The sequence below is a fragment of the Odocoileus virginianus genome, chromosome 7, assembly GCF_023699985.2.
Source record: "Odocoileus virginianus isolate 20LAN1187 ecotype Illinois chromosome 7, Ovbor_1.2, whole genome shotgun sequence".
Taxonomy (NCBI): Eukaryota; Metazoa; Chordata; class Mammalia; order Artiodactyla; family Cervidae; genus Odocoileus; species Odocoileus virginianus.
Window position 1 is genome coordinate 47,892,387 of NC_069680.1, and position 27,737 is coordinate 47,920,123.

Below are 27,737 nucleotides of genomic sequence, written 5' to 3' on the forward strand. Positions count from 1 at the left end.
ACCTACTAAGGACAGTCCCTGTGGTGAGTTTATGTAAATTTTTATTATATTTAATTCTCACAGCTCTGTGGAGTTGATTCTAAGATAATCTTCACTGATGGAAGAAATTGATGTTCAGAGATAATGAAGTAGCTTTCCTAAGGTCACTCAGCTATTGAGGGTTAGATGAAGATTCAGAGATCTCTGGCACTGCTCTCTGACCCGATCAGAGACATTGCTTTAACCATATTTGTAATGGCAACCATAATTGGGGCAGTATTCCCATTCTTTGTTTAGTGCAGTCGCCCTTTTTACTAGACACAAATCAAGTGCCACCTTATGCAACACTTTTGCTATGACCCAAGGCTCTAGTCCTTTCTCAGAGGGGAGGCTGAAATCTATTTGCATCCTGAGCTGTCCTTGCCTCTAACCCCTTGATGTCCACAGGCGATGCTCCTGGTATTCTACCAGGGGTTCAGTTGGTCCTTGTTTCTATTTGGCTATATCCCATTTTTTTTCTGGAAGAATATCTCAGACATCTGAATTTATGATTTGGCAATGCCACATTGCTCCACCTTCTAGCATTTATGCATGCTTTTCCTATTTCTGTATTCTATTGATGGAAATTTGTAAAGAGGTTAGCATTGTGTACAAATGTAGCCATCTTATCCAGAAGTGTATTGCATCAAGTACAAAAGCTAAACATTTTTCTTGCATCTAGAGCATGATTATGGGCTAGTTCTCTGAACTGAGACATTCTTTCTTTCATCCAGTCTAAGCACTCATACCTTAAAGTAGTCCACAGTATGTGCATTTACCAAATTATCAGGCCCAGGAGAAGCTAGAAGGTAGAAGAGGTTGGGTCCTTCAAAATATCCCCAGGCTCAACTTTTCTGTTCACTCCACATGGACCCATTCAAAGACCACTGTTTACAAGGCTCTTTTTAGGGTCATGGTTTTCAGAGTGAACTCTGTGGGTCCCTGGGGAGTGAGAAGGAGGTTGAGTGTGAGACCCCAGAGCCTGTATCCCCACTTCATCCAAGCAGCTCTGTGTGTATCTATGCTAGGAACACGGTCTGAGTCCTGGTCAGACATTTATGGATGATATGAGTACGATTGATTCAGAGCCTCCTTGTGAGAAAGGCATGGGGGCTTCTGAGTGAGGTTCAGTCCTTACCCTGAGCCAGGAAGTCCTGTGGCAGAGACAGAAGCACCCTGCCCCAGACGGTGGTGGCGAGTTCAGTTCCATCAGTAGCCAAGGCTTGGGTTCAATTTGTCTCCTTAAAGATGTCAAATTTCTCTCATTTCACAGAAGAACAGGATTTTTTTAAACTACATGGAAAGGGAAATATCAGACAAATACATATTTAAAACAAAGGCCAAGACTGATACCTCTCTGCCCTGGATGGGGTAGAGCTTCTACCTCTGATGGGGGAGTGTGTTCACTGCAGCTGCTTCTGCTCTAGACACTGTGATCTGTCGGTTGTTTCCTGCTCTACAAGCAGCAGACTGTGCATGCTGTGCTTGTCCCATGGCCAAACGGGGTCTCAGCACCTCTTGAGTCTGAGAAGTCAGGAGGCATCAGGCTTCAGGTAGCATGAACACTTAGAAGCTTGCAATTCTGAAACCAAATGCAGATTTACACAAAAATTTTAAAGCTCACCCTCTATCATAGGGATCCTTGGCAGCTTGTCATAAGGAGGTGTGATGTTGGTCAACACCAAGGACAGCTCCCGGACCGGCACTTAATAGATTTATTGGATGTCAAGTTTGGAAAGAAGAGCCTCCTCACGGATACCAGGAAGAGTGAGACTGAGGGTAGGGGTGTACCCAGGTGTCCTGCAAATACCACAAGCAGCTGACATCCCCCTTCTTGTCATCACAATGTTAGTTATCTAGTGGCACCTTCTAAAGTACAGACACTGACTTAGGGGCTAGGAGGCAAACATTTGGCACAAATGGATGTCATGAGAAGACTGGAGTCTGGACAATTCCACTGGAGAGAGATATGTGACATGCCTCCCCAAATGGCAAGCTCTACCTGACCAACACAGAGTGGCCTCATGGCTCTGCCTCCTGGCTCAGAACACACTTTCTGTCTAGTTTGTGTGCTCATGCTGTTCACCTGGGATGCTGGGCTTTCCAAGGACTCTTGACATGGGAAAGGAAGTGCCTTTATAGATACACCTTTAAGTGGAGAAATCCTGAGAGCAGTAGAAACCACTGCAAGAGGGAGAAGGGGGAGAGTCACAATGGGATGAGGCTGCCCCAGGTTCCAGCCCAGGGTTCCAACACTACTTCTGGGGTGGGGCAGAGTTCCATTCTCAGATCACTGAGTGGAGCAACATGGTTCCTTCTTGGCCTTCTGAGAAGCTACCTTCTACTGACCACTTCCAATGTCCCACAAACACTGATCTCTTTACCTGTGTTCTCTCTTTGGCCATCACAGCAACCCTGTGGGGGGGTCCGGCTGCTGTTCCCATTCTGCAGACAAGAAAGTGAGATTAAGAGAGGGTAAATCACAGCCAGGAACTGTAGCCAGGACTGCCACTCAGATCTTCCTCCGATCAATGTCCCTGTTACATACTGAATGACTCCAAGGGCAGAGGATTCCTGGGGTGGGGATCCTGGAGTAAATGACACACTACAGCCAAGAGCTTCTCTAGGTAGTCAGGGGCCATTTAGATTTGAGGGCCAGCAAACAAATGGTATTGCTCAATGCTGGGCTTACAATGTCTCTGCTCCTGAAATTAAGACTTCAACAGGAAGACCAGCCTTGATGCACAAATAGCCATACAGTGTTAACTTCCCAGCCTCCACACCATGTCTTTCCATGTTTCTCTCATGCACTGCCCAGGAAGAAATTCCACTAAAAGGTGTCTAGCCCACAGTACATGCTCAATAGACATGACCTCCTGCTAAGCTGCACACTGGGGGCCTGTGAACTGAGCCTGGCCCTTCTGGACACTGAGTCACGAGCAGCAGATCCCCAGCCAGGGGTCATGAAGGCTGAGCAGCTGCGCATCGCGGTCTATCTGCTGTCCCGGGGGTGGGAGGTGGACCCTTGCCATGACCACTTCCTGGTCACTTCCCTTTCGTTTACCCTTACACTGTTGAAGGCCAGTATGGTGGCCTCCCAGGCCACAGGATTTGCTTCCTTGGAAGCCCAAGGTGCCTCTCAGTAAGGAGATTGCTTGAAACGCACAGAGCATGGGGATCTGGAGGGGAGGGTTGTGTCCCAAACTGAGAGGTGAGGAAAGCTGTTAGGTACAGCTGCACTAGAGGCAGACAGAGCTGTGGTCCCAGAGGGCTTGGGAGTGGTCACAGCTGATTTCTGTCCCAGTTCTGCCACTCACTGGCTGTTCGGACTTGGGCAATCCCTCATACGCCACAAGCAGCCGTTTCCACTTCAGTCAAGTGAGTCAGCTGAAGCTCCTTCTTTAGATAAAGGAGGAGGTAACATGTGGAAGACACCAGGAAAGTCCTCACAGTGGCAGTGATCAACAGAGGTTGACAGTACACACACACACACACACACACACACACACACACACCGCTCAAAGCCTGCTTAACTCATCCATCAGGGCATGCTCTCTGAGACTGAGTTTTGAATAATGAAAACAATTTGCAAGTGATAAATGCCTGAGGCCGACAGCATTTCTCAGAAAATGCAGTTGATGCCCTGCTTCCCACACGATGTGCTGTCCACTCCCCCAACCCCACAGGAGAGGGGGTGGCTGGAATTTGAAAAGAGAGGACATGGAGCCCTGGGTCCACACCCATGCTTCCCTCACCACCCAGGCTCCTGACCCACACCCATCAGGACACTGGTGGTCTGTGGACACATCCATTCCTCTTTCCCCCTCCCCCTTCCCCACTCTTTTCTCTACTTGAAAACAGAACCACATATGGGGTTGGGGAGTAGGGGGGTGTCCTGCTAATTGAGACCGAGAGAGTTGAGTACTCTTGTCTTTCTGAAGGTTGACGTGTTTGTTGAAATCCAACTTCTGCCCCTCCTCACAGTTTATTAAATGACTCATTTCTCATTTGGATAAAAAGCTCTGAGATAGATAAAAAAGCTCCTACATGTGTGCTTCTGTTAACAATATTTATCTCTGATCTAAACAGATCATAACTGGTTTAAAAATTTCCTCCATTCTTCTGATTTATCTGCTTTTAAATGTCAATTTCAAGGAAGCAAATAGTGGGGTCCAGGTTGGGGGGGCCCATAAGTTAAAGGTTCCCAGAGAAGCAAGGAAGGTGGGATGCATGAAAGAGAAAACAGTTTTCAAAGGGCCAGGGCTGGAGCGCGTTGCTGCAGCCCCGAAACACAGGCCATGTCCAGCGCGTGGCAGGCTGAACGGATGAATGAGTGAATGAATGAATGACGAAAACAGGCAGAGGAGTGGGAGATGCAGGGGAGAACTGGTGTTTGCTTAACTTGGTAAGATGGCCACTCAGGTCCCCTAACGCTCACATCTCACAGGGAAAACACGCAGCCGTCTGACAGAGGAGACTGAGTCAAGGCGCTGGGGGACTGGCTCCAAGCCAATGGCAGAGGTTAGGCAGGGTCCAGATCGCACAGCAACAGGCCCGCCCCACCCTTCCTGCAGCCTGAGTGGCTCACAGCCAGCCCCCTGGCCATTCTTCCAGGTTCCAGTCTCCTCTGGGGACCCCAGGACTGGAATCACAGCTGTCCCCGCAGCGGTGCCCCGTGAACCCCTGCGCAGGAAATGAGGGAAGAGGGATGAGGTGTTCTGGAAGCGCTCGGAGCCTCCTCCAGGGGCAGCAGGGTCTGTGCTCCACGAGCGCACTGCAGTGGTCCTGATTCTCACGCCGCGCCAGCCCTCCCCAGTCAGGACCAAGGGGCAGCTTCAGCCTTGCCCCCTGCTCAGGGGCCATCGTGACTGTTGTTGAACTGACCACCCCTGCTCTGCCTGCAGCACAGCTGACGGCTGGTAAAAACAATACAAAACAGGGACCTCCCTGGTAGCCCAGTGACTAAGACTCTACACTCCCAGTGCGGGGGACCCAGGTTCGATCCCTGGTTGGGGAACTAGATCCCATGTGCCACAACAAAAATAGAAAATCCCACACACCACGACTAAAATCCAGCACAGACAAATATTCAAAAAACCACACACAGACAGAAAACCAAAACTGAGGCAGATGGAACAGAAAGGGAGACAGAGAGATGGAGGAAGAGAAGACTTCTTGAGAAAGAGGACAGGAAAAGATGAAGAAACGGGTAAGGATGGGGAAAGAAAGAATAAAACTGACTCCTTAAGGGGACAGTGTTTGCACACACACATGAGCCAGGTGTGGGGGCATGTGTGTGAATAAGGCTTGTTTCCTTGAGTCTTGCCAAGCTTCAGGTGAGCATCAGTCAACTGGCCACCATCACGGTTTGGGCATCTGTCATGTGGGCACTGCCAGGAAGGTAGCAAAACATGTTGAAGCTTCTAGAAATCTCAAGGAGGTGGAGCCAGGATAAAATGTGACCTTTCCTGCTCCCATGAGTTCCCAGAGACTCTGGTCACCCACTGGCCAGGGACTGGGGCCTACAGACAAGCTAGCATGGTGCAGGCACTTCCCAAAGTTGCTTGCAGTGAGGACAGTCTTGGACATCTGAATGCACTTCAATGCACAGGTGCTGTCTGAAATTTTCCGTGTTCCTTTCCATGTTGACATTTTGAGAAGGAATAGTATACCCATTTTACAGATGAGAGGATGGAACCAATGAGGTCAGTCTTTTAATCCCTTGTGGCTACAACTTTGAGCTTCCTGGTGGCTCAGGGAAGAATCTGCCTGCAATGCAGGAGATGCAGGTTCAATCCCTGGGTGGGAAAGATCCCCTGGAGTAGGGCATGGCAACCCTCTCCAGTATTCCTGCCTGAAGAATCCCAAGGATAGAGGAGCCTGGTGGGCTACTGTCCATAGTGTTGCACAGAGTCAGACACACTGAAGCAACATAGCACAGAGTCACAACTTTATGGAACAAAAAACTACCTTTGTGAAAAAAAAGAAAGAAAGCACATCAAAAAGAGACCTCTGTGAAAGGTGGGCTGTGTTGGAGGCTCTGAGGAAATAGACACGGAGCAGAGGGGACAAGACTTGGGACACTGGGAAGTGCTCTTTCCTTCACTTGCTCCGGGAGCAGTAGGTGTGGGCACTTGGGCTTCAGAGGACAAAACCTGGGGCAACTTCTAGGAGGCCAAGTAGTCCCCTGTCTAGAAACCTCCATCACTGGGGCTCATGACTGACCACAAGGTTTGCCCCTGTCCCTCATATTCCTTGAGCAGGAGGCTGTAGGAAGAAATAGGACATTTCTACAGAGTAAACAGGAAATGGCAAAGACAAGGATGAGTGACAGTCACATGTTCCTGTGATTTAACATGTGCCAAAGGAAAAAAATCCCACAAAAGAGGAAACAAACGCATCCAGGGGAAATCGACATTCAAGGACCTAGAGTTAAATGAGCAAACAGAAAAGACTTTAGCATAAGTGTAATTAATATCCACAGGCAGATCTGACTGACTAGGAAGCCAGAGAAATATTCAATTACAAATCTTGAAGGCATCCAGATTGGAAAGGAAGAAGTAAAACCATCTCTATTTGCAGATAATATGCTCTAGTATCTAGAAAATTTTAAAGAATACACACTCAGTCACACACACACACACAAACACACATACAGGACTTCCCTGGTGGTCCAGTGGTTAAGACCCTGTCAATGCAGGGGACAGAGGTTCAGTCCCTGATCCAGGAAGGTTCCGTATGCCATGGGGCAGCTGAGCCTGTGTATGACAACTAGTGAAGCCCACACACCTAGAGCCATGTTCCACAACAGGAGACACCACACAATGAGAACTCTACACACAACTAGACAGAGTTCACACACATCAATAAAGAGCCAGCATAGCCAAAGAATAAATAAAATTTAAAAACACATACACACAACTATCAGAGCTAATAAATGAGTTCAGCAAGATTGCAGGGTATACAAGATCAGTAGTGTACAATCGGTTTTATCTTTATATATCAGCAGTGATCAATCTAAAAATAAAGTTAAGAGAACAATTCTGTGTTAGTTTGCTAGAGCTGCCATAACAACATGCCACAAAATAGGTGGCTTAAATAGAAATGTTTTTAATTTTCTTTTTTAAAAAAATAACTGTTTGCTTTATATTGGAGTATAGTCAATAAACAATGTTGTGATAATTTCAGGTGGACAGAGTATCCACTCTCTCCCAAACTCCCCTCCCATCCAGGCTTCCACATAACACTGAGCAGAGTTCACTGTGCTACATAGTAGGTCCTTGTTGGTTATCCATCTTAAACGTAGCAGTGTGTACACATTAATACCAAACTCCCTATCTATTCCCCCAGCACCATAAGTTCATTCTCTAAGTCTGGGTCTGTTTCTTAAACAGGAATTTTTTTTTCATCTCATGGTTCTGGAGGCCAGAAGTCTAAGACAAAGTTGTTGGCTTGTTTGGTTTCTTCTGATGGTTATGAGGGAAAGGTCTCTTCCAGGCCTCTCTCCTAGCTAGTGTGCTAAGAAGCTTCAGTTATGTTTGACTCTTTGTGACCCTATGGACCATAACTCACTAGGCTCCTCTGTCCATGGGATTCTCCAGGCAAGAATACTGGAGTGGGTTGCCGCGCCCTCCTCTAGGGGATCTTCCTGACCCAGGATCAAACCCTTGTCTCTTACATCTCCTGCATTAGCAGCCAGGTTCTTTATCACTATTGCCACGTGGGAAGCCCCTTTGTGTGCATGTCTATGTCCAAATTTCCCCTTCTTATAAGCACACAGCCATATTGAATTAGAGGTTTCCAATTTTAGGGGTTGCAAAATTTACCGCCAAGTTACAATAACAAGACTGTGATATTAGCATAAGGATATACACGGATATCAAAGAAATAGAATTGAGAAGCCAAAAATAAACCCTCAAATTTATGAGTAATTGATTTTGAAAATGTTGCCAAGACAATACAATGGAGGAAAGAATCATCTTTTCAACAAATGGTATTGGGACAACTGAACGTTCACATGCAATAGAATGGAGACAGATCCTACCCTCATACAATATATCAAAATTAACTGAAAATAAATATGAAACATCAATGTAAGAGCTAAATATACATAGCTCTTAGAAGCTAACAGGTATAAATCATCGACTTTGGATTAAACAATAGTTTCTTAGATATGACACCTAAAATGCAAGCAATCAAAGATAAACAGGTAAATTAGACTTTCTTAACATTAAAAACTTTTATATTTCAAAAGACATGATTAAGAAAACTAAAAATCAAGCCAGAAACTGGGAGAAAATATTTGTAAATCATCTATCTGCTTTAAAAAATTGTATTCAGAATATAAAGATCTCTTAAAAATCAGCAAAAAAAAAAAAAATTTAAATAGGTAAAGGATTTGAAGAGACATTCACCAAAGAATATGTAGGGATCATTAATAAGCAAATGAAAAGATGTTCATCATCATTCATCATTTAGGGATATGCAAATTGAAACCACAGTGACATATCATTTGCCATTCACTAGCATAACTGTGCATAAGACCTTCTGAAGGAGGTCACCATTATTAAAAAGCAGAGACATTACTTAGCCAAAAGGTCTGTCTAGTCAAAGCTATGGTTTTTCCAGTAGTCATGTATGGATGTGAGAGTTGGACCATAAAGAAGACTGAGGGCAGAAGAATTGATGCTTTTGAGCTGTGGTGATGGAGAAGACTCTTGAGTCCCTTGGACTGCAAGGAGATCAAATCAGTCAATCCTAAAGGAAATCAACCCCGAATATTCATTGGAAGGACTGATGCTGAAGCTGAGGCTCCAATACTTTGGCCACCTGATGCAAAGAGCTGACTCATTAGAAAAGACCCTGATGCTGAGAAGACTGAAGGCAGGAGGAGAAAGGGATGACAGAGAACAAGATGGGTGGATGGCATCACCGTCTCAGTGGACATGAGTTTGAGCAAACTCTGGGAGATGGTGAAGGACAGGGAAGCCTGGCATGCTGCAGTGCATGGGGTCTCAAAGAGTCGGGCATGACTGAGCATAACTGTAATAAAAAGACTATCTAGACTATCCATACCAGTTTTTGGTGAGAATACAGGAAATTGGAATGCATACATTGTTGATGAAACTTAAATGATGCATTTGGAAAATGCACCTACTTTGGAAAAACACTCCAGTACTTTCTTTAAAAGGTAAACATAAATTTACTGTATGATCCAAGTGATACCTACTCTTAGGTATCTACCCAAGGTAAATGAAATCCTATCTCCACATAAAGATGTGTACACAAATGTTTGTAGCAGCATTATTCATAGTAGCCAAAAAGTCCACCAACTGGTGAACTGGTAAACAAAATTAGTGTATCCATACAAAGGAATATTATTTGGCAATAAAAAGGAAGAAAGTACAGATACAAGCTACAACAAAGATGAAACTTGAAAGCTAAGTGAAAGAAAAAAACCAGAAGCAAAAGACCACACATTCTATGATTCAATTTGTATTAAATGCCAAGAAAAGGCAAATCTATGGACAGAAAGTAGATTAGTGATTGCCTAAGGCTGGGAGTAGAAATAGGAATTTACTACAGATGGACATAAAGGGTTTTTTCAGGGTGATTGAAATGTTCAGAATTGGATTAGAGTAATGGCAGCTCAGCTGGTAAAGAATCTGCCTGCAATGCAGGAGACCCTGGTTTGATTCCTGAGTTGGGAAGATCCCCTAGAGAAGGGATAGGCTACCCACTCCAGTATTCATGGGTTTCCCTGATGGCTCGGGCAGTAAAGATTCAGCCTGCAATGCGGGAGACCTGGTTTTGATCTCTGAGTTGCAAAGATCCCCTGGAGGAGGGCATGGCCACCCACTCCAGTATTCTTGCCTGGAGAATCCCCATGGACAGAGGAGCCTGTGGGCTACAGTCCATAGTGTCACAAACAGTCAGATGTGACTGAAGTGACTTAGCACACACAGTGGCTATACAACTCTGTAAATTTACTAAAAACTCATTGAATTATACACACAAAATGAGTGAATTTTATGGTACATAAATTACAACTCAATAAAGCTCTTAACCACACACAAAAAAACTGTTAGAGCGAATACATGATTCAGGAAAGTTACAGGATATAAAATCAGTAAACAAAAATCAGTTATATTTCTATATGTTCATAACAAACACATCAAAAGATAAAATTTAATTGATTTGTGATAGCATCAAAAAGAGTAAAATTCTTAGTAATAATCTTTATTATTTTATTTTACTGAAGTGTAGTTGATTTACAATGTGGTATTAGTTTCAGGTATACAGCACAGTGATTCAGCTATTTTTTCAGATTGTCTTCCATTATAGATTTTTATAAAATATTGAGCATAGTTTCCTATGCTCTGAAGTAGGTCCTTACTGGAATAATTTTAACCTAGAACTTAAAGATTTATATACTAAAGATTGAAAATTTTGCTGAAATAAATTAAAGAAGACATAAATAAATGAAAAGTCAACCCATGTTCATTGATTGGAAGAGTTAATATTGTTAACATAAGAATAATATCCAAAACAATCTACAGAATAATTACAATCTATCAAAATTCCAATGGCATTTTTTACAGAAAAAATCCTAAAATTTATATGGAATATCATGGGTGCTCAGTCACTCAGTCATGTCCAACTCTTTGCAACCCTATGGACTGTAGCTCACCAAGATCCTCTGCACCATGAAATTTTCCAGGCAAGAACACTAGAGTGAATTGCCATTTTCTACTCCAAGGTATCTTCCTGACCCAGGAATCGAACCCAAGTCTCCTATATCTTCTGCATTGGCAGGCAGATTCTTTACCACTGCGCCACCCAGGAAGCCTATATGGAATATCAAGGGACCCCAAACAGCCAAAACAATTTTGAAAAAGAAGAGCAAAGCTGGAGGCCTCACAGTTTATGATTTTGTGCTATATTACAAAGCTACAGTGATCAAAAACAGTACAGTATTGGCCTAAAGTACAGCACTGTACAGTACTGGACTGTATTCCATTTAAACCAATGGAACAGAATAGAGACCCCAGAAGTAAACCTTCCCACACATGATCAAATTATTTTTGACAAGGGTTCCAAGATCATTCAATAAGGAGACGATAATGTTTTCAACAAAAGATGCTAGGAAAACTGGATATTCACGTAAACAAAGTCAGACTGAAGCCATATTAAAAATGTTCACTCAAAATGGATGAAAGACTCAAAAATAAGAGCTGAAACTATATTTTAGAAGAAAATGTAAGTGAAATCTTCATTGCACTGCATTTAGCAATTATTTTTTGGATTAGACAACAAAAGCACAGATATTGGAACTCTCAGAGATTGCTAGTGGGAATGTTAAGATGATGCAGCTGCTGTGGAAAACAGTTTGGAACTTCCTCAAAAAGCTTAACATGGAATTACTGTGACTCAACAGTTCTACTCCTAGTTATATACCCCAAAGGAATTGAAAAGCAAGAACTGGAACAGATATTTGCATCCCAGTGTTCAACGCATTATTCACAGTAGCCAAAAGGTGAAAACAACCCAAGTGTTCATTAAAAACTGAATGGATAAACAAAATGTATTATATACATGACATATCATCCATACAAAGAAATGAAGTTCTGATACATGCTACAACATGGATGAACCTTGAAAATAAGGTGAAAAAACCAGAAAAGTGAAAATACTGTATGATTTCACAATATGAGGCATCCAGAATATATGAAGCAAATTCATAGAGATTGAAAGTAGATTAAAGATTACCAGGGTCTTGGGAGAAGATGAGGAGTTTTTGTTTAATGGATAGAGTTTCTGTTTGGGGTGACGAAAAAACCTTGGGAATAGATACTGGTGAAGGTTGTGAATGTCATTAATGCCACTGAACTGTGTACTTTAAAATGGTTAAAATGGCAAATTTTATGTTATATTTTTCACCACAATTTTAAAAAGTTAATAATGTAATAAGATCAAAAGCTATTGAATTGTACTCATTAAATGTGTGAACTCTATAGAACGTGAATTATGTCAGTAAAGCTATTTTTTAAAACTGATGGAAAACATTAGAAGATATTAAACTAGCTCATACACACACATAGTAGGTTTTTTATATATATAATTATTTATAGATCTATTTATCTTACTAGTAAATTACCATATAAAGTGGAAAACCAATAAACAAACTTGAAAAATGCCATTAAAATCTTTCTATCAACAGTAGAATTAATTTTGGACTTCCCTGATGGCTCAGATGGCAAAGAATCTGCCCGTAATGCAGGAGATCTGGGCTTGGAGACCTGGGTTTGATACTAAAATCTTTTTATCAACAATAGAATTAATCTTTAAAAGGTACAAAATCTCCTGAGATATAAGAAAAGCTATGACCAACATAGACAGCATGCTAAAAAGCAAAGACATTACTTTGCCAACAAAGGTCCATCTAGTCAAGGCTATGGTTTTTCCAGTAGTCATGTATGGATGTGAGAGCTGGACCATAAAGAAAGCTGAGCACTGAAGAATTGATGCTTTTGAACTGTGGTGTTGGAGAAGACTCTTGAGAGTCCCTTAGACTGCAAGGAGATCCAACCAATCAATCCTAAAGGAAATCAGTCCTGAATATTCAATGGAAGTACTGAAGCTGAAGCTGAAACTCCAATACTTTGGCCACCTGATATGAAGAACTAACACATTGGACAAGACCCTGATGCTGGGAAAGATTGAAGGCAGGAGGAGAAGGGGATGACAGAGGATGAGATGGTTGGATGGTATTACCAACTCAATGGACATGAGTTTGAGTAGGCTCTGGGAGTTGGTGATGGACAGGGAAGCCTGGCATACTGCAATCCATGGGGTCACAGACAGTTGGACATGACTGAGTGAGTGAAAAGACTGAAGCTCTCAGATACTTCTAAATTAAGTCTAAAAAGTGTAACTCATATAGACATATTCACTGACCTCAAAGTAATTAAATTAGAAATTAGTGATCCCCCAAATTACATAACAGCTTCCTAAGTGGTTCAATGGTAAAGAATCTGCCTGCCAAGCAGAAGGTGCAGGTTCAATCCCTGGGTCAGGAAGATCCCCTGGAGAAGGAAGTGGCAATCCAATCCAGTATTCTTGCCTGGGAAATCCCATGGACATAAGAGCCCGGGAGGCTACAGTCCATGAGGCTGCAAAAGAGTTGGACAGAACTTAGCAACTAAACCACCACCACCAACAAATTACAAAATACACTTAATAATAACTCTTGTATTTAAAAGAACACCATGACAGAAATTACCAACACAATAACAGAAATTGATGACAACTGAGGAATAGATGGCAGAGTACTCCACTTTTTAAAGTTTTCAAAAGCAGTTTTCAAAGCAGTAGTTTTCAAAATTTCCAAAGCAGTAGCCCAAGAAAATTTAGAACCTTAAATGCATTACTTAAAGAAAGGAAAATTAAAAATAATTAAACTACTATCTTAGTTCAAAAGCAGGAATGCCAACATTAAAACAAACCCAAGAAAGTTGAACAGTGATTGATAAAGAAGATGAATGTAATAAAATAGAAATCAAACATACAGTAGGAAAAAACTTGCCCTGTTAATCCATAAAACCCAAAACGTTCTCTCGGAATTAGCAATGCTGAGTTTGCATAAATGCTGAGTGGTTCGGTGCTGTCACATGCATGTTTACAACATGGGTACTGCAACTCGGTCAGACCCACGAGGAGAAAACACAGACAAGGTGAGGGAAAATGAAGCAAGATCAAGGAAACTAAATCATAACAGGCTGACATATCAGCTTTCCTGGTGGCTCAGTAGTAAAGAATCTGCCTTCAATGCTAGAGATGAAGGTCTAACCCCTGGAAGATTCCCTGGAAAGAAATAGCAACCCGCTCCAGTATTCTCGCCTGGAAAATTCCGTGAACAGAGGAGCCTGGAGGACTATAGTCCATGGGGTCACAAAAGAGTCAGACGCAACTTAGCAACTAAACAACAACAGGCCAATATGTGTGGTAAAAGGCTTGAGATCATAGACATCATGGAGAAATTCACAGAAAAATGTGAATTATCAAAAAGAGTGAGAAAACTCAAACTAATAACTGCAAGGGAGGAAATGGACAAGAGAGTACAAAGTTTGTCCTAAAATGCAGGGTCATTTGTTTCAGACAATGTGATTTCCTACCAAGAAAATTGAGCTAACAAACTGTAAGAATAATTTGGATAAATTTCATTAGGTGGAGAGAACTGCCTGTCTTGTCAAGCCCTCCTATCTACCAGCAATGAATTATAACATATAAAGAAAAATGTCATTCATAATCGCAACACTTATCTCACAGTGAGGGATAAGCCAACAACCACAGAAAAAAATCTCATGCAGTACCTATACGAGAAAATGATAAAATGTATAATTTTCTAATTAAAATATACATGAATAAAGAGAGACACTGTGAAAAAAATTTAATTAAAAAAAAGAGATACACTGTGTTCTTTGATGGAGAGATTAAATATGACACAAATGTCCATTTCCCCCAAAATTAGTATAGAATTTAAATTCAACAGTAATTACAATATCACAGGGTTTTCCCCATGAAATTGACAAACACACTCTTTCAGTCAAAGGAGAAAATGTGCAAGACTAGTCAAGACTGTTTTGGAAAAGTAAAACAATGAAATATGAAATATCTGTGATATATAAATATATAAAATAAACTATTGTGATTGAAGCAATATGTAAGAATAAACATACAGAATATCAGATATTCACTTTGAAAGAACAAAATTTCCTGAAACTGGCCTATCCATTTAGGAATTTACTATATAAACTGAAAGAGTGTAAAATATATACACTATTTTTAAAATGGTCCTGGGTTGACTAACTATATATTTATAATATAATAAAGGTAGATAGTTAAAACAAACAGATGATTTATTCCAAGAAAATGATAAAAATCATTTGAAGAAAATATTTTAAAATACATAAAGAAAATATGAAAGAATATATATTGAGGTAGGAAAGTCATTCTTAAGACACAAAGTACAGAATCTATAAAATAAATTTACACTAATATTACTTTGTAAAACTTCAAGATATGAGGTACATTTTTCACTAATTTATCTTTTAAAAATGAATAATATTTAGAATTGATAAGACTGATTTCAGGAAGACTCTTTACGGTTTGAGCGACCAGGGAAGCCCCAAGAGTGTAAATAGGTACAGCATTTTTCAGGACAATTTGGCCATATCTACTAAAGTGTAAAACAATTTCAGTTCAGGGTAACTGAAATACATAAGCTGGCTAAACAAGGATATTTATTTAGCCTTGTTTATAGTAGCAACATTTTTGGCATTGCCTTTCTTTGGGATTAGAATGAAAACTGACTTTTTCCAGTCCTATGGCTATTGCTGAGCTTTCCAAATTTCCTGGCATATTGGGTGCAGCACTTTCACAGCATCATCTTTTAGGATTTGAAGTAGCTCAGCTGGAATTCCATCACCTCCACTAGCTATGTCGGTAGTGATGCTTCCTAAGGCCCACCTGCCTTCACACTCCAGGATGTCTGGCTCTAGGTGAGTGATCATACCATCGTGGTTATCTGGATCATGAAGATCTTTTTTGTATAGTTATTTTGTGTATTCTTGCCACCTCTTCTTAATATCTTCTGCTTCTGTTAGGTCCATACCGCTTCTGTCCTTTATTGTGTCCATTTTGGCATGAAATGTTCCCTTGGTTATCTCTAATTTTCTTGAAGAGATCTCTAGTCTTTCCCATTATATTGTTTTCCTCTGTTTCTTTGCATTGATCATTTAGGAAGGCTTTTTTATGTCTCCTTGCAATTCTTTGGAACTCTGCATTCAGATGAGTATATCTTTCCTTTTCTCTTTTGCCTTTCACTTCTCTTCTTTTCACAGCTATTTGTAAGGCCTTCTCAGACAAGCATTTTGCCTTTTTGCATTTCTTTTTCTTGGATTTGGTCTTGATCACTGCCTTCTGTACAATGTCATGAACCTTCATCCATAGTTCTTCAGGCACTCTATCAAATCTAGTCCCTTGAATCTATTTGTCACTTCCACTGTATAATTGTAAGGGATTTGATTTAGGTCATACCTGAATGGTCTAGTGGTTTTCCCTACTTTCTTCAATTTAAGTCTGAATTTGGCAACAAGGGATTCATGATCTGAGCCACAGTCAGCTCCCAGTCTTGTTTTTGCTGACTGTATAGAGCTTCTCCATCTTCGGCTACAAAGAATATAACCAATCTGACTTCAGTGTTGACCATCTGGTGATGCCATGTGTAGTCATCTCTTGTGTTGCTGGAGGAGGGTGTTTGCTATGATCAGTGCACTCTCTTGGTAAAACTCTGTTAGCCTTTGCCCTGCTTCATTTTGTGCTCCAAGGCCAAACTTGCCTGTTACTCTAGCTATCTCTTGACTTCCTACTTTGGCATTCCAGTCCCCTATGATGAAAAGGACATTGTTTTTTTGGATTAGTTCTAGAAGGTCTTGTAGGTCTTAATAGAACCATTCAACTTCAGCTTCAGCAATAGTGGTTGGAGCATAGACTTGGATTACTATGATATTGAATGGTTTGCCTTGGAAATGAACAGGGATCATTCTGTCATTTTTGAGACTGCACCCAAGTACTACATTTCAGACTCTTTTGTTGACTATGAGGGCTACTCCATTTCTTCTAAGGGATTCTTGCCCACAGTAGTAGATAAATGGTCATCTGAATTAAGTTCACACATTCCAGTCCATTTTACTTTACTGATTCCTAAAACGTCGATGTTCACTGTTGCCATCTCCTGCTTGACCACTTCCAATTTACTTTGATTCATGGACCTAACATCCAGGTTCCTATGCAATATTGTTCTTTACAGCATTGGACTTTACTTCCATCACCAGTCACACCTACAATTGGATGTTGTTTTCACTTTGGTTCCTCTCTTCATTCTTTCTGGAGTTATTTCTCCACTCTTTTCTAGCAGCATATTGGGCATATATTTTCTAGTATATTGGGCACCTACTGACCTGGGGAGTCCATCTTTCAGTGTCATATCTTTTTGCCTTTTCATTTTGATTATTTCATTAATAACCTCAGATACGCAGATGACACCACCCTTATGGCAGAAAGCAAAGAAGTAAAGAGCCTCTTGATAAAAGTGAAAGAGGAGAGTGAAAAAGCTGGCTTAAAACTTAACATTCAATAAACGAAGATCATGGCATCCAGTCTCATCACTTCATGGCAAATAGATGGGGAAACGATGGAAACTGTGACAGACTTTATTTTGGGGGGCTCCAAAATTGCTCCAAATGGTGACTGCAGCCATGAAATTAAAAGACACTTGCTCCTTGGAAGAAAAGCTATGACCAAACTAGACAGCATGCTAAAAAGCACAGACATTACTTTGCCAACAAAGGTCCATCTAGTCAAAGCTATGTTTTTTCCAGTAGTCATGTATGGATGTGAGAGTTGGATCATAAAGAAAGCTGAGCACTGAAGAATTGATGCTTTCGAACTGTGGTGTTGGAGAAGACTCTTGAGAGTCCCTTGGACAACAAGGAGATCAATCCTAAATGAAATAAGTCCTGAATATTCATTGGAAGGACTGATGTTGAAGCTAAAACTCCAATACTTTGGCCACCTGATGCTAAGAACTGACTCATTAGAAAAGACCCTGATGCTGGGAAAGATTGAAGGCAGGAGGAGAAGGGGACAACAGAAGATGAGATGATTGGATGTCATCACTGACTTGATGGGCATGAGTTGGAGCAAGCTCCGGGAGTTGGTGATGGACAGGGAAGCCTGGCATGCTGCAGTCCACGGGGTCACAAAGAGTTAGACATGACTGAGTGACCAAATTGAACTCAACTGATAGTAGCAACTGGTTCCAAATTGGGAAAGGCGTGTCAAGGCAATATATATTCACCCTGCTTATTTAACTTATATGCAGAGTACATCATGTGAAATGCTGGTCTGGATGAATCACAAGCTGGAATCAAGATTGCCAGCAGAAATATCAACAATCTCAGTTATGCAGATGGTATCACTCTAAAGGCAGAAATTGAAGAGGAACCAAAGAGCCTCTTGGTGAGTATGAAAGAGAAGAGTGAAAAAGCTGGCTTAAAACTCAACGTTCAAAAAATGAAGATCATGCCATCTGGTCCCATAACTCCATGGCAGATAGATGGGGAGAAAGTGAAAACAAGTTTTTCTTGGGCTCCAAAATCACCGCAGATGGCGACTGCAGCCACAAAATTAAAAGATGCCTGCTGTTTGGAAGAAAAGGTATGACAAACCTAGACAGTATATTAAAAAATGCAAAGACATCATTTTGCCAACAAATGTTCATATAGTCAAAGTTATGGTTTTTCCAGTAGTCATGTACAGATGTGAGAGTTGGACCACAAAGAGGGCTGAGTACCAAGAATTGATGCTTTCAAACTGTGGTGTTGGAGAAGACTGTTCAGAGCCCCTTGGACCCCAAGGAGATCAAACTAGTCTATCCTAAAGGAAATCAGTCCTGAATACTCTTTGGAAGAACTGAAGCTGAAGCTGAAACTCCAATACTTGTGGCCACCTGATGTGAAGAGCCAACTCATTGGAAAAGATTCTAATGCTAGAAATGATTGAGGGCAAGAGGAGAAGGGGGTGATAGAGGATGATATGGTTGGATGACATCACCAACTCAGTGGACATGAGTTTGAGCAAATTCCAGGAAATGGTAAAGGACAAGGAAGTCTGGTGTGTTACAGTTCACAGGGTTGCAAAGAGTTGGACATGAAGTAACTCAACAAAAACAACAACAACAATAGTAGCAACACAAATATATAAAATAAACAACCAAATGTCTATCAACATGAAAAAGGGTAAATACATTTTATCAATATTGTTTATAAATGAGATCTTCCTATATGCCCTTAATATGGGAGGTTCTCCAAGATTTCTTGTTAAAGAGACAGTATATTGCAAAAGTCTAACTACCCGGAATACTATTTATGTTAACTATCTGTGTTAGTTCAGTTCAGTCACTCAGTCATGTCCGACTTTTTGCAACCGCATGGACTGCAGCACACCAGGCTTCCCTGTCCATCACCAACTCCCAGAGCTTACTCAAACTCATGTCCATCAAGTCAATGATGCCATCCAACCATCTCATCTTCTGTCATCTCCTTCTCCTCCTGCCTATCTTTCCCACCATCAGGGTCTTTTCCAATGGGCCACCCAAGATGGATGGGTCACGGTGAAGAGTTCTGACAAAATGTGGCCCACTGGGGAAGGGAATGGCAAACCACTTCAGTATTCTTGCCTTGGGAACCCCATGGACAGTATGAAAAGGCAAAAAGATAGGACACTGAAAGATGAACTCCCCAGGTCAGTAGGTGCCCAATATGTTACTGGAGATCAGTGGAGAAATAACTCCAGAAAGAATGAAGAGACTGAGCCAAAGGAAAAACGCCACTCAGTTGTGGATGTGACTGGTGATGGAAGTAAAGTCCAATGCTGTAAAAAGCAATATTGCATAGGAACCTGGAATGTTAGGTCCATGGATCAAGGCAAATTGGAAGTAGTCAAGCAAGAGATGGCAAGAGTGAACATCAACATTTTAGGAACCAGTGAACTAAAATGGACTGGAATGGGTGAATTTAACTCAGATGACCATTATATCTACTGTGGGCAAGAATCCCTTAGAAGAAATGTAGTAGCCCTCAGTCAACAAAAGTCTGAAATGTAGTACTTGGGTGCAGTCTCAAAAACGACAGAATGATCTCTGTTCATTTTCAATTTGTGTTAACTCACCATGAAACCCAAATTATGCAAAAGCAAATCAAGCAAAAAACTGTAAGGAAGGATACATACCCCAGACAGTTATGATGTCATCTTTGGGGAGGGCCTTGGGCTTAGTGGCAGGGAGCAGGTGGCCATGAAAGAAGATTTCTGATGCATTGCTAAGCTTCATTTTTCTAAATAACAGAACATGTGTATGTACTATTTGTGCAATTAGAATATAATCAAATGTAAACATAACAGATTTGTTTTGATTGGAAGCAAACAATGGGCATATATGTGAAAGTACCTGCCAGGTCTTGGTTATGCTTAATGTGGCCTCCTAGGCTGCATTCCCAGTCACAAAGGCTTCCTGGGGCAGAAAAAAGAGGAAAGAACATGACTCTCTGCCCCATCACAGGAGACAACTTGTCCAAAGGTAGGGGATGAGTGTGTATGTGTGTGGGAGACAGAGAGGTGCTGATGGGCACTTTCTAACTCTGTGACATCAACCTCTAGGTTTTTCCACATGAAGCTCTCCTCCATGCCAACAGGAGCATGAATGATGTGGCATTTCTAAACACAACACCCCATTAGCTTTTTCAAGATACACCAGTGATCCCCATTCTACAAGGTTGCGTGCTGGCTCTTTCTTGATCTTCCCAGAAGGCATCAGTAGAACACTTCAGACACCATTCAAGACTCTGGTTCCTTCCTCCAATGGTCCTTCAGTAGTTTGTTGACAGAAACATTGAGGGGGTGAGGTCATCCAGTAAGCTACCAGGAGTAACGTGTGCAGGAAGCAATATTAACCCCAGGGCTGCCACCGAGCCAACAGAAAATTAAAACTGTTGATGGAGAGATATGACATGATTTCTGAAATGTTGAGGTATACAAGTTTACATTTCAGAACTGATTAAATGCATGGTTTCTCTCCCATCAACTCCATACACCCAAAGAAGTCATTAGTCTGTCTGTAGGAAGTCCAGGGGAGGTGGGAACGAGCAGTGCAGTCTTCTTATCATCTGAAACCCATCAAATAAGGTTGGTGCAGCTCCAGTCCAAATTTACAGATGCTCAGAGAAGAGAGGTTAAGTCAATTCCTCAGGGTCACACAGGCAATAAATGACAGTCAGGACTTGACTCATGGCCTGCGGCTCTGAATCCAGTGCTCACTCTATTCTGCTACACGTCCAAGGGAGCCTTCTGGAGGACAGGGCTTGGGGCTGGTCCGCGACCTTGCAGCATGTTCTGGCTTCTGGGAACACCTGGAGAGGATGGCACAGCATGGCTCTCACTGTTCATAGGACCAGACACTGTTGGGGACAGGAGGGGGTAGGCCATAATATGCTTGGTTTCTGTTTCAGCCCTAAACTGCTGGTGACTTTGCTCTTGATCTTCTTCCCCTTGGACGTGAGTTCTGGAAAGAGCATGTTGGACTGTAGGGTGTTTGAAAGCCCTCCTAGCTCTGAAGCTCTGCAACTGGGTGATTTCCAAAAAGAAAACTGTGTGAGACTGTGTAGCCTCCTTTCTTTGCAAATGGGCTTGTGGAGTCTAGTGGGAGTGTCTGAACTGAGGACTCTGCTTTGTCCTGCCCAAGGACTTGCACTTGGTGGGCAGCGAAAGACTGTGTGACTGCAGTTCAATCAACGGGGCTCCACCTCTCAGGGAAGGTGGCTCCACAGTCCACTGGGTCCAGGGAACACCTGTGAGCGAATGTCTCTGGCCATGGATTGCTAAGCCCAGCTTTTGAGAGCCCAGGATCATGGAGCTAGAAACAAAGAATGGGGAAAACAGGGTCCTTGTCAGCCAGGACCAAAAGGTCCTCCCTTGATTTTGGAGAAAGTCTCAGAACGGAAATTCAGATGGTATTCTGCAGAGCAGCGGGGCTGCTCCCAGCAGGAAAGGCTGGCCTACCTATGGATCAGCCCAGTCCCCCCCATTAACCACTCCATTCCCACCCGTGGGCCATTTTGGACCCTCCTGACCAATCTGACTAGAACTCCAGCTGCCTCTGCATGTCTCCCTAAACATCCTGTGTCCCTCTGCCCACCTGGGTTAGAGCTGGAATTCCCTACGGAATTTCCCAGGTCACTCTGACTCCAAACCAGTGCTGGAATGCAGCACTCCAGGGCTCTCCAGAGAGAATTCCAGACCTTCCCTGAGTTGCTGCTCACATGGCCCCAGAGCCCCCATTTATCTCTATACAATGAGTCACTTCTATCTTCTCCACAGGGTTCCCTGGAGGAGCCTCAAGGCATTTCCATCAGAGAAGCACCAGCCCAGTGAGTGGTTCTGCTGCATTTGGCCTGACTTGCTCTGAAAGCCTGATGTCCCTCCTACAGCCCCTCCCTCTTAGGACCATGCTTCCCACCCACTGACAGTGGGTTTGGCAACTGACTTGTTTTGGCCGAAGAAATCTGAGTGGAAGTACCATGTGCCTCTTCCAAGTGGAACATAAGGAGCCATCATGTGGTTCTCCCATTGCTCTTTTCTCTTGCCTGGGAGACTGGTAGGTCCCACAGACTGACTGCTTCTGAATTCTGAGACCCTAAGTGTACAGAGCTGAGGCCAGCTTGCAGTGGACTTTAGACACAGGTAAGAAATAATCCTTTGCTGTCATGTAGCACTGAGAGTTGGGGTCATTTGTTTCAGCATCATCTCTTAGCCCACGCTGAATGATACAAGCACAGCAGACGGGGGGTATTTGTTGGTTTCTCACCATCTCCCCAGAAGGAAGAAGCACCCATCAGGCTTAGTATAGTGAATTAGGAAGAGAAATTCTCCAAATTTCAGAGGCACAGGAGGGGACCAAGGACAGTGGCTGGGAGTGGCACGGCCAGGAGTGATGGAGCAGAGGGAGGGGGTGGACAGGTGGAGAATCTTGGATGTTCTGGGTTGAAGACCGAGAGGGACTCAGTGATGCTGCATTCTTGGCTGTGTTTCAGTGTAAAAATAGTATCATTACTTATCTTCCAAGTTCTTCTTTTTTCATTTTAAAAAACATTTATTTGTTTGACTGTGCTGGATCTTAGCTGCAGCTTGAGGGATATTTTTTTTTTCAGTTGTGACATGCAAACTCTTAGTGGCAGCATGTGGGATCTATCTCCCTGACCAGGGATCAAACCAAGGTCCCCTGCATTGGGAACATAGAGTCTTAGCCACTGGATCAGCAGAGAAGTCCCCCAAGTCTTTCAGTAATCATGAAATTTTGTCAGTGACTTATTTGAGATGCACGCATGCATGCTCAGTCGCTAAGTCATGTCCAACTCTTCGAAACCCCATGACTGAAACCTGCCAGGCTTCTCTGTCCATGGAATTCTCCAGGCAAGAATACTGGAGCGGGTTGCCATTTCCTCCTCCAGGGGATCTTTCCCACACAGGGATAGAACCTGCATCTCCTGCATTGGCAGGCGGCTTCTTTACCACTGAATCACCAGGGAAGCCTTCATTTGGGATGAGGTGTCACAGATCCTATTTTAGACATTCAGGCAGAAGACAAGCCAGGTATCCCAGGTGTTAGCACACCTGGCCGAAGGCTTACGGCCGGTCCCCAGGTCATGTAGTGTAGGTGGGATGGCACAGACCCCGAAGACCAGAGGCTGGAAGCAGACCACAGGTGCACCGGTTGGTGTGCATGGGGTGGGCTGCATATAGGGCAGAACCATATGTAGATGACCTCTGTCCTTGTCCCCAGCCCAGGGTTCTCCACAGGAGGGAGACTGTCATGCACTCAGAGATTGTCAGGGCTGGGACTCCTGCCAAAGCCTGCCTTCTGTTTGACTAGCGTTAATAAGAATATTATCTCTGAGAAAGGACGCTCTCTTGGAGGCACAGGATGATGGTTGGAGACGTTTATCTTGGTAAATGTGAAGCCCAGCCACAGAGATCTGAGTGGAAGGAGCACAGATTTCTGCTTCTTGTTAATTTCATGGTTGACTTAACTGTTCTTAAGTGATTATAACACTGGTGATGATGTGCTTGAAATGCTTTTAACTTTTTTTTTCCCCAGCCAGTTCTTCTCTTTCTTTGTCCCAAAAGATTCAGACTCTTGATCTGAAACGCAAATTCATTGTCTTAAGGTTTCCTGGGTATCATTGTTTGTGGGAACATATTCTACCTATCGTAGGAGGAAGAGCATCAAAGAGAGGAGAAGGATGCTGAAGACGATGATGACCTGGATTCCCAAGCAGTCCTATGGCCAGGTTGGGCTGCATCCTGTGCACTGTTTCTTTGAATTTTCTCAACAGCTCACAAGCCAGCACAGCCACTGGAGTATAAGCTCCATGAGGCGTGTTTGACTACTGCATCCAACAATCCAAAGTAACAGGTCAGGCACATAGTAAGAGTTCAATAAATATTTGTTTTCTGAAAAGAGATATTATCACCGACATTTTAAAAATAACAAAACTAAAGCTGGGGAGATTAAGAGACTTGACCGAAGCCACAAGGTTTATAGGTGGCAGAACCAGAACTCACATCTCTGGAGCCCAGAAGGTTGTAATCTGCCTTTGGTGGGTGGGGATCATTCAGTCCCCCTCAACGGTCAAGACAGACATGGAAGTGGTGTTAGAGAAAGAGGCATTTAGAAAAATGCAGGTGGAACTTATCAACAGGATGGGCTACATATTTTTAACAGATTGTGATTCAGGTTGAACGTTAATGTAGGAACTCCTGCAGCAGTATTTCCCACAGGTGGCCACACATGCTCTTTCTAAAGTGTTACAGGAACTCGCCTCCAGCAAGAGGCTGAGTCCCGTCCCCTGAGCCTGGGCAGACCTCAATAGCTGCCTCAACCAAGAGCACGAGGCTCCAAAGGCCAGTCATCCGAGTCAACACAGCCTCCTCCTGGACTCTCTTGGAACAGGTGCCTTGGGTATCTCAGTTGACAGGTGAGGAGTCTGCGCGCCCCCCCCCCCCCGGCCCCCTCTATGCTGGGGCGGCCACATGGAGACGCCACCTTCAATCCCAGTCCAAGCTTGGAGGTCCAGCTGGGACGCCTCACGTGAGCTGCCTTGGTGCTCTGGCGCCCTCTAGTGGCCATCTGCTCTAACATAAACTCTCAGCCCTTCCTCCTGCCTCCCTCCACTTTATTGGCTGCGCTTGCTTTGGACACCTGACACCTTGATATCCCTTCTTCTCTCCCTCCAAGCACAATGAAGTTCCCTACAGGGGAGGGTATTTCTCCCTCAGAGTCTCCAAGGGCACTCACCCCTCCCTACCCCAGACCACTACTTTAAATCAATCAGCCCCCGAAAGTCAGATGAAGTTACCCGACTTTAACTCAATTCAGTTCAGTTCAGTCGCTCGGTCGTGTCCGACTCTTTGCGACCCCATGCATCGCAGCATACCAGGCCTCCCTGTCCATCACCAGCTCCCGGAGTTTACTCAAACTCATGTCCATCGAGCCGGAAATGCTGTCCAGCCATCTCATCCTCTGTCGTCCCCTTCTCCTCCTGCCCCCAATCCCTCCCAGCATCAGGGTCTTTTCCAGTGAGTCAACTCTTCGCATGAGGTGGCCAAAATATTGGAGTTTCAGCTTCAGCATCAGTCCTTCCAATGAACACCCAGGACTGATCTCCTTTAGGATGGACTGGTTGGATCTCCTTGCAGTCCAGGGGACTCTCAAGAGTCTTCTCCAACACCACAGATCAAAAGCATCAATTCTCTGGCACTCAGCTTTCTTCACAGTCCAACTCTCACATCCATACATGACCACTGGAAAAACCATAGCCTTGACTAGACAGACCTTTGTTGGCAAAGTAATGTCTCTGCTTTTTAATATGCTATCTAGGTTGGTCATAACTTTCCTTCCAAGGAGTAAGCGTCTTAATTTCATGGCTGCAGTCACCATCTGCAGTGATTTTGGAGCCCCCAAAAATATAGTCTGACACTGTTTCCCCTGTATCCCCATCTATTTCCCGTGAAGTGATGGGACCAGATGCCATGATCTTAGTTTTCTGAATATTGAGCTTTAAGCCAACTTTTTCACTCTCCTCTTAACTCTATTAGTTCCTCATTAATTCAGGTGAACTGGCTTTGGTCAGGTTCCCCTAGCAGGGCTGTGGGCACAGGAAGAAGTGGATCATGTGGAAAGGGAAGGAAAGCATTTGGGGAGAACTTTTGAGGAAAAGGGCACAGGGATGAACTCAACCCACCCAACAAGTGCCAGGGCTTTTACAGGCTTCGGGTTCAGGACCACCAGCCCCACTTTCCAGATGCTGACACCCTCGCAGACCTGCAGCTTAAAAGCTGCAAACCCAAGAGCTGGGCCAGGTATTTCTGGGTTCAGAGTGTCCCTCCTCTGGAGGAATAAGAGATGTTCAGTCTGCAGACAGCCTGTCTGGACACTTGGGCACCCCACCAGGCTGCAAGTGCCAGCATCGAAGCCGAAGGCAGACCTCTGCCTGCTCTGTGAGGTGAAGCGATTTGAGCCAGTGAGTCAGAGGGCCCAGTAACCAACCCCTCCTCTCTGGGCACCTGCTTGCGGTTCTGCCAACCCCAAATCCAACCCCATCTCGGAGCCTGGTGGCCAGGGACCCACAGGCGGGCTCCGGTGGTGCTCTGGCGCCCTCTTGTGGCCATCAGCTCTAACTCCAATTCTCAGCCCTTCCTCCGCTCCCTCCCCATACCAGGGGCTACACTGGTCTTACGCACTGCCAGCCTGATTTCTTCCTCCTCTCCCTCTAAGCGCAATGAAGTGCCCTACACATGAGGATAGTTCTCTTTCCTTATCTCCCAGGGCACTCACCCCTCCCTACCCCACCGCTTCAAATTAAATAGCCCCTGAACTCACTGGAGCTGTGGCTCAGATTATGATCTTCTTATTGCAAAATTCAGAGTTAAATTGGAGAAAGAAGGGGAAATCACTAAGCCATTCAGGTACGGCCCAAATCGAATCCCTTATGATTATACAGTGGAAGTGACAAATAGATTCAAGGGATTAGGTCTAGTAGACAGAGTGCCTGCAAAACCATGAATGGAGGTTTGTAACATTGTACAGAAGGTGGTGACCAAAACCATCCCAAAGAAAAAGAAATGCAAAAAGGGAAAATAGTCATCTGAGGAGGCCTTACAAAAAGCTGAGAAAAGAAGAGAAGTGAAAGGCAAAGGAGAGAGGGAAATATATACCCAAGTGAATGCAGAGTTCCCAAGAATAGCAAAGAGAGATAAGAAAATCTTCTTAAGTGAACAATGCAAAGAAATAGAGGAAAACAGTAGAATGGGAAAGACTAGAGATGCCTTTAAGCAAACTAGAGACACCAAGGGAACATTTCACGCAAAGATGGGCACAATAAAGGACAGAAATGGTATAGACCTAACAGAAGCAGAAGAGATTAAGAAGAGGTGGCAAGAATACACAGAACTGTACAATAAAGCTCTTAATGACTCAGATTACCATGATGGTGTGGTCACTCACCTACAGCCAGACATCCTAGAGTGTGAAGTGAAGTCAAGTGGACCTTAGGAAGGATTCAGTTCAGTTCTGTTCAGTTCAGTTCAGTCGTTCAGTCATGTTCGACTCTGCGACCCCATGGACTGCAGCACACCAGGCCTCCCTGTCCATCACCAACTCCCAGAGTCCACCCAAACCCATGTCCATTGAGTCGGTGATGCCATCTGCCAGGGTCCAGCCTCGGCAGGATCCAGGGGTACCCTCAGGATGAACGGCATCGGGGAGAGAGAGAGAGAGAAGACACGTGAGACCAGCCTTGATAGGGCCAAGTCTGTGAGGGAGAGAGAGAGAGAGAGAGAGAGAGAGAGAGAATGACCAGATTGGGGGTGTTTGCAGGGTCTGGCAGAGTCTGGCAATCCTTTATTTTTTACCATAGCTTTTATACCCTAAGTTAGTACATTTCTAAGGGGAAGATAGTTTAACATTACATCAGCTTGTTCTTCACAAAACCAGGGTGTTTTCTGCATACTTCTTTGCTTATGAGGGTCTTGTACATTATCTTCCG

The 27,737-nt window shown here is 43.5% G+C and overlaps 1 protein-coding gene across 1 annotated transcript in view; it reads right to left on the reverse strand.

The window, feature by feature from the left end:
- The window catches only part of RASGEF1A (RasGEF domain family member 1A), a 135,718-nt gene extending 108,347 nt beyond the window's left edge, over window positions 1–27,371 (reverse strand). Inside the window, exons 1-3 of the mRNA XM_070470674.1 lie at window positions 27,197–27,371; window positions 20,087–20,149; window positions 19,870–19,973 (exon numbers count right to left, since the gene is read on the reverse strand). The gene's annotated coding sequence lies outside the window, so the exon portion shown is untranslated. The remainder of the gene's footprint in view (window positions 1–19,869; window positions 19,974–20,086; window positions 20,150–27,196) is intronic.
- Between the last annotated feature and the right edge of the window lie 366 nt (window positions 27,372–27,737).